The sequence below is a fragment of the Capricornis sumatraensis genome, chromosome 17 (genome assembly GCF_032405125.1).
Source record: "Capricornis sumatraensis isolate serow.1 chromosome 17, serow.2, whole genome shotgun sequence".
Taxonomy (NCBI): domain Eukaryota; kingdom Metazoa; phylum Chordata; class Mammalia; order Artiodactyla; family Bovidae; genus Capricornis; species Capricornis sumatraensis.
The window spans coordinates 77608751-77616602 of NC_091085.1; the positions used below are offsets into that span (position 1 = coordinate 77608751).

A 7852-nucleotide genomic window follows, 5' to 3' on the forward strand; every position below is an offset into this window, starting at 1 on the left:
AACTTGGCATTGTTATTCACCCTCTCAGCCCCTGCCTTTCCCTATCAAGGCCGCTCCCTAAATCCTGTGCTGCAGGCACAGCAGGAATTCTGCAGATATCTGGGGAAGGCATGGATGGTCACCATGGTGACAGTAGACAGGGCTCAGGCCCAGAGCACCTTCAGCCACACGCAGCAGCTGAACCTCCTTGAAGGTCTTCAGGTCCTGGATTAAGTAGTGAAGGTCAAGGCTGGCCTCAACCCACAAGTGTCAGTCCTGTTCCGCTCCTTGGGCGCCATCCGGGGCCAGGCAGCTGCAAACACCCAGATTTATTACCCAGAAGCTCCCTCGTGCCACTGCCTGGCCACATGTCACTCCTGCCCTTCGAATTCTTACCTCAGAGGCGATATCACGCTGGCCCTGAGCTGCGTCTGAATCCCTGAGCCCTCAGGCTGTGCCCGTGTGTAGGTGCTGTAAGTGACGAGGGCCACCTGCAACACCTGTTCTGTTTCAAAGTGGGGCCCCAGCCTTGAGAGCAAACACCTCAATTACACCAAAGGCTTGTCTTCCTCTGCCAGGAGCCGCCGTGGGAGATCCCACCCATGACAAAGTCATGTGGAAGAGAACTGTTAAGCAAGGCTTCAGAACTCAAGGGGCTCCCCAGGCTTTCTTGAGCACCTACCCCAGAAACAGAATCGGTCTGTTTCACTGTTTCATGACTTTCCCCAACTCCTCTGACATTAACAGGGGGCTAACCCTGACCACCTTTCTCTGGAGAAAATCAACTTAGGGCTATAGCTAATAAGTCTCCTGGACATGAGAGGAATATTTCAAATCAAACCCCCTCTCTTAGCATTCTAGCTTGCTCGGCAGGTATATCCAGACTCTTACAGCTACTCATGTGATTATTTACAGCCTCCCAACTGTGAGAGGCATGGAAAGCCTAAAACATAGAGCCTTTGAAAGAGTTAAAATTTATTAGAGTAGTGCTAGCGCTGATGTAGGATTTCATTATTGGGCCAATGCCTGTTGCTAAGTCCCCATATCTCTTCTCCACTGCGCACCTGGGAGTGCATTAGTCAACATAGTGAGAATGCTAGAAAAACACGTGTAGCCTTGAATGTAACCACATCAGACTTTTGAGCTAATTGGTTCTTTCTTGTAACTCACTGCACCTTTGCTCTGTGAAAAACGTAACTCTGTTTGGCATTTTCTGAGGCTGACATAGATTAGAAAGATAAAGAAAAAACACTTTGAGGGAAAATAAGTTTTCTGGTTGAGCAGCCTTTATCAAGAGAGGGTCATGGAATGTTCACAGGCCTCCGAGGCCAGAAGATACTGTGCACAACATCTTCTGTGGAAAAGGCATGCAGAAAAATCCTGGTTTCGATAAGGGCAATACTGCTGGAATGTTTGGGCTGACTCTGTATGACCTTGCATCTTTCATTTCCCTCTATGTATAAGGCAAGGTATGAAACTACCTTTTGAAAAATAAAGCTTTTGGGCCTCGCAGAAGTTTGGTCACCCCGTGTTTTTTTTTTTTTTTTTTTTCCTCTTTCTCTCTCCCTTTCCCTCTCTTTTTCAGGCTGATCCCTTGGAGCATGGGGGCTCCCTGCATTCACTTATCTGCCCGGGTTTCTATGACCTGAACAGGAAGACGTCCTGCGCCTTCACTCCCTTGGAAGACCAGGAGGACACCTGTGACCTCGTGTAGACGGTGCAAGTCTCTTGTCTTGAGACTTTATTGATTTTCTGTGTAAACCAAGGAACACCAGCCTCTTTTCTTCTCTCCTCTATTTTCTTATCTATAACATTCTTAACTATCTCTCTCTCTCTAAATCAATCACAATCGCCGATGCCGTTTCTCCTTCGGGTTTCCCTGGATCCTGCGGGGGCTGGATCCCTGCATTCCTCTGAGACAAGGTCCGGGGAGGAACTGGCTTGCTACCTGGACAGCTATTGACCCAAGATTTGTTCGCTGGATATGTTTTCCCTTCCCATAAAAAAAGAAAATCCAGACCATCTCACTGCTTTGCTCAGCAGGCCACTGTCCAAAGTCTTAGAGGTGCAAGAGAACTTTCTGGGTGTCCTACAAAAACAGTGAATTTTCATACTAAGAAGATTTCCCTGGATAATGTTTGAATAAACATGTGACAACCTGGGCCAGGGGTGCATAAACCTCCTACTTGACACAGAATTCCAGCGGCTGCAGGGGAATGTCCACATCAGAAATAGAAAAAGGTCGCCTGTGAATTGCTTTGAAAAGAAAAGGCAAAACTTTCCTCCAAGTACACCCTTGTCTAGCTTGAGAGCTGACATCTAATATGGAGGATAGAGAGAAAATGACGGAAAATTGCCATCAAAAATATTGACAATTCAGTTCAGTTCAGTTCATTTCAGTTCAGTCGCTCAGTCGAGTCCGACTCTTTGCAACCCCATGAATTTCAGCACGCCAGGCCTCCCTGTCCATCACCAACTCCTGGAGTTTACTCAAACTCACGTCCATTGAGTCAGTGATGCCATCCAGCCATCTCGTCCTTGTCGTCCCCTTCTCCTCCTGCCTTCAATCTTTCTCAGCATCAGGTTCTTTTCCAAAGATTCAGTTCTTCGCATCAGGTGGGCAAAGTATTGGAGTTTCAATTTCAGCATCAGTCCTTCCAATGAACACTCAGGACTGATCTCCTTTAGGATGGACTGGTTGGATCTCCTTGCAGTCCAAGAGACTCTCAAGAGTCTTCTCCAACACCACAGCTCAAAAGCATCAATTCTTCAGCACTCAGCTTTCTTTATAGAACAACTCACATCAAGTGGCCAAAATATTGAAGCTTCAGCATCAGTCTTTCCAATGAATAGTCAGGGCTGATTTCCTTTAGGATTGACTGGTTTGATCTCCTTGCTGTCCAAGGGATTGTCAAGAGTCTTTTCCAACACCAGAGTTTGAAAGCATCAGTTCTTTGGCGCTCAGTCGTCTCTGTATCCCAGCTCTCACATCCACATGTGACTACTGGAAAACCTGTGACTTCAGCTATATGGGCCTCCGTCGGCAATGTGATGTCTCTGCTTTTTAATATGCTGTCTAGGTTCGCCATAGCTTTCCTTCCAAGAAGCAAGTGTCTTTTAATGTCATGGTGCAGTCACCATTCACAGTGATTTCAGAGCCCAAGAAAATAAAGTCGCTCATGTTATCAATTTTCCCCATCTATTTGCCTGAAGTCTTGGGAGTGAATGCCAGGATTTAGTATTTTTAATGCTGCGTGTCAAGCCAGCTTTTTCACTCTCCTCTTTCACTCTCATTAAGAGGCCCTTTTAGTTCCTCTTCACTTTCTGCCGTTAGAGAGGTGTCATCTGAATATCTGAGGTTGCTGGCATTTCTCCCAGAAATCTTGATTCCAGCTTGTGCCTCATCGAGCCCAGCAATTTGCATGATGCGCGCTGCATGTAAGCTAAATAAGCAGAGTGGCCATGTACACTTCTGACGAGCTCTCTCCCAAGGTGGAGCCAGTCCGTTGCTCCCTGTCCGCCTCTACCTGTTGCTGCCTGACCTCGGGCGACCTGACTCTGGGCTGACGCTGGCCCCTCTCACCTTCTTCCCTACTTCTCTTCCCCCGGGCCCTCCCTCTCTCTGGCCCCTCACCCTCCTGCCCGCCCTCCCGTCCCGCTCGCTCTCCACCTCCTTCTCCCCCTCCTTCCTCTTCTTGCCTTCCTCTCTCTCTTCTTCTTAACACGTTTGGATTCCTCCCCATAGGTTATATTTTTATTTAAATCTTGCGTGACATTTGCATGTTATACCTCTGTCCTCTCCTCATGCACTGATTCTCATTTTTCCCCCTGTCCATTGTGTGTCTGTCTGTCTGTCTTTATTCGTTAATGGTCATAACACCAGAAGTAGCTGTGCTGTGACCATCACTGCCCCAGGTGTCGGTGTGACAGCGCGAATCCAGCCCGTATCCAGCCCGTCAGCTGCAGGACTGAAGCCCTCCTTTCCCCAGACGCTGGGGTCCACAGCCCCAGATCCCGGTGTCGCTTCTGCTGTAGTCTCTGGCCCCGGTGACACTTCTCATCCCAGTGGCAGATGCAGCTAGGGACCTGTGTGTGAGGGGGCGATAGAGGCAGGGCCCCTGCCCCGATTAGAAGGGCTCTTAAGAGCTCACTGGTCGTAGCAAACACCTTCTTCCAACAACACAAGAGAAGACTCTACACATGGACATCACCAGATGGTCAACACCAAAATCAGATGGATTATATTCTTTGCAGCCAAAGATGGAGAAGCTCTATACAGCCAGCGAAAACAAGACCGGGACCTAACTGTGGCTCAGATCATGAACTCCTTATTGTCAAATTCAGACTTAAATGGAAGAAAGCAGGGGAAACCACTAGACCATTCAGGTATGACCTAAATCAAATTCCTTATGGCTATACAGTGGAAGTGAGAAATAGATTTAAGGGCCTAGATCTGATAGATAGAGTGCCTGATGAACTATGGACTGAGGTTCGTGACATTGTACAGGAGACAGGGATCAAGACCATCCCTGGAAAAGAAATGCAAAAAAGCAAAATGGCTGTCTGGGGAGGCCTTACAAATAGCTGTGAAAAGAAGAGAACTGAAAAGCAAAGAGAAAAGGAAACATATTCCCATCTGAATGCAGAGTTCAATAGAATAGTAAGCAGAGATAAGAAAGCCTTCCTCAGAGATCGATGCAAAGAAATAGAGGAAAAGAACAGAATGGGAAGACTAGAGATCTCTTCAAGAAAACTAGAGATACCAAGGGAACATTTCATGCAAAGATGGGCTCGATAAAGGACAGAAATGGTCTGGACCTAACAGAAGCAGAAGATATTAAGAAGAGGTGGCAAGAATACACAGAAGAACTGTACAAAAAAGAGCTTCACGACCCAGATAATCACGATGGTGTGACCACTCACCTAGAGCCAAACATCCTCGAATGTGAAGTCAAGTGGGCCTTAGAAATCATCACTACGAACAAAGCTAGTGGGGGTGATGGAATTCCAGTGGAGCTGTTTCAAATCCTGAAAGATGATGCTGTGAAAGTGCTGCACTCAATATGCAACAAATTTGGAAAACTCAGCAGTGGCCACAGGACTGGAAAAGGTCAGTTTTCATTCCAATCCCAAAGAAAGCAATGCCAAAGAATGCTCAAACTACTGCACAATTGCACTCATCTCACACGCTAGTAAAGGAATGCTCAAAATTCTCCAAGCCAGGCTTCAGCAATACGTGAACCATGAACTTCCTGATGTTCAAGCTGGTTTTAGAAAAGGCAGAGGAACCAGAGATCAAATTGCCAACATCTGCTGGACCATGGATAAAGCAAGAGAGTTCCAGAAAAACATCTATTTCTGCTTAATTGACTATGCCAAAGCCTTGACTGTGTGGATCACAATCAACTCTGGAAAATTCTGAAAGAAATGGGAATACCAGGCCACCTGACCTGCCTCTTGAAACCTATATGCATGTCAGGAAGCAACAGTTAGAACTGGACCTGGAACAACAGACTGGTTCCAAATAGGAAAAGGAGTACGTCAAGGCTGTATATTGTCACCCTGTTTATTTAACTTCTATGCAGAGTACATCATGAGAAACACTGGACTGGAAAAACACAAGCTGGAATCAAGATTGCCAGGAGAAATATCAACAACCTGAGACATGCAGATGACACCACCCTTATGGCAGAAAGTGAAGAGGAGCTAAAAAGCCTCTTGATGAAAGTGAAAGAGGAGAGTGAAAAAGTTGGCTTAAAGCTCAACATTCAGAAAACGAAGATCATGGCATCTGGTCCCATCACTTCATGGAAAATAGATGGGGAAACAGTGGAAACAGTGTCAGACTTTATTTTGGGGGGCTCCAAAATCACTGCAGATGGTGACTGCAGCCGTGAAATTAAAAGATGCTTACTCCTTGGAAGGAAAGTTATGACCAAATTAGATAGCATATTAAAAAGCAGAGACATTACTTTGCCACCAAAGGTCCATCTAGTCGAGGCTATGGTTTTTCCAGCAGTCATGTATGGATGTGAGTGTTGGACTGTGAAGAAAGCTGAGTGCCGAAGAATTGATGCTTTTGAACTGTGGTGTTGGAGAAGACTCTTGAGAATCCGTTGGACTGCAAGGAGATCCAGCCAGTCCATTCTAAAGGAGATCAGTCCTGGGTGTTCATTAGAAGGACTGAGGCTGAGGCTGAAACTCCAGTACTTTGGCCACCTCATGTGAAGAGTTGACTCATTGGAAAAGACCCTGATGCTGAGAGGGATTGGGGGCAGGAGGAGAAGGGGACGACAGAGGACGAGATGGCTGGATGGCATCACCGGCTCGATGGATGTGAGTTTGGTTAAACTCCAGGAGTTGGTGATGACTGGAGGCCTGGTGTGCTGGGATTCATGGGGTTGCAGAGTCAGACACGACTGAGCAACTGAACTGAACTGAGCTGAGCTGAAGAGCTCACCTCTACCAGAGCTCCCGGGTCCTCCTGCAGGCCTGGCTGTGACGGCCCCCGGGTCACCATACTGCCTCCTTCATCCCATCCTTTCCCGAAAGGCTGGGAGTGGGGTGAGGTGAGTTGTCTTGTATCCGGAATTTCTGCACGAGACCCTCAGAGTGCAATTTAGCTCCAGAGAACTGAGCTCCAATAGTCCATTTTTTCCTTTTCTTCTTTGTTATACTATCCCTCTTCTGAGCAGAGACCTCATGTCAGGGAGAAGGGGACTCTGCCTTCCTCGGCCTTTTGTTCCTCCAGGACCCACACGGGGAGGGTCGCCTGCTTCACTGAGCCAGAAGGTTCAATTGCTCATGTCCTCCAGGCACACTCCCCCAAGAGACCCCCAGAAATAAATGGAATGGCACCTTGTTTCCCAGACAAGTGGGACACACGTTACGAACCATCTCGGTGATTAAAAGAGTAACCTCTAGTCGTGTCCGACTCTTTGCGACCCCATGGGCTGTAGCCTACCAGGCTCCTCCCTCCATGGGATTCTCCAGGCAAGAGTACTAGAGTGGGGTGCCATTGCCTTCTCCAGGGGATCTTCCCAACCCAGGGATCGAACCTGGGTCTCCTGCATTCCAGGCAGACGCTTTAACCTCTGAGCCACCAGGGAAGCCCCATGTATATTCACTGGAGAAGGAAATGGCAACCTACTCCATTATTCCTGCCTAGAATATTCCATGGAAGAGAAGCCAGGTATGCTACAGTCGATGGGGTCAGAAAGACTGAACACACACACAAACACACAGAAGTGTATTTTGCAGTATTTTAAAATGTGTTCAGTTCAACATGGAGTACATGAATTTGAATTGTGAAGTCAATTGACCAAGAAACCAGAAGAAATCCTTGTGTTGTGATCTCTGTGGAGGTAACGTGGGTACCTGGTGCTCTGACACTCACAGCCTCTGGCTCTCTCTCTACATGTACATACATGTATATTTGCATGTATGTATGTATTTGGAAGATTTCACATAAGTCTCACCAGTCCACAGCCCCCACGTTCCCTGATGCCCAGAACATCTGTCATAGCTGTGAGTATCGTCACCAGATAATATCTTCCAGGTTCCCCCCCTCACACTGGTTATCAGGTCTCTCTGATCCAGCATTTCTCAGCTAAGACTCCTTGTGACTCCTGGCTGCAGCATCTTCTGAAAAAGTCCAACAGAGAGGCGTGTGATCACTGTACACAGGAGGACCGTGGTTCTCTAGCGTGAGAAAAGCTAAGTGAGCCCTTCACGGGGACATGAATGTACCTGAGACAGTCATCAGTCACGCTCAGAAATCAACTCTACTAGAGGCAGCACGTGGGGCAGCCAGCAGGGGGCAGCAGAGCGCGGCCAGAAGCAGCAGGTCAGAGGCTGGGCTGCCCAAGGGGGG

General features: G+C 47.6%; 1 non-coding gene across 1 annotated transcript; it reads right to left on the reverse strand.

Annotated features, from left to right (window-relative positions):
• Positions 1 to 7016: 7016 nt before the first annotated feature.
• On the reverse strand, positions 7017 to 7088 carry TRNAS-GGA (transfer RNA serine (anticodon GGA)). The gene has a single exon. It is a non-coding gene; the product is annotated as a tRNA-Ser (tRNA).
• Positions 7089 to 7852: the final 764 nt, after the last annotated feature.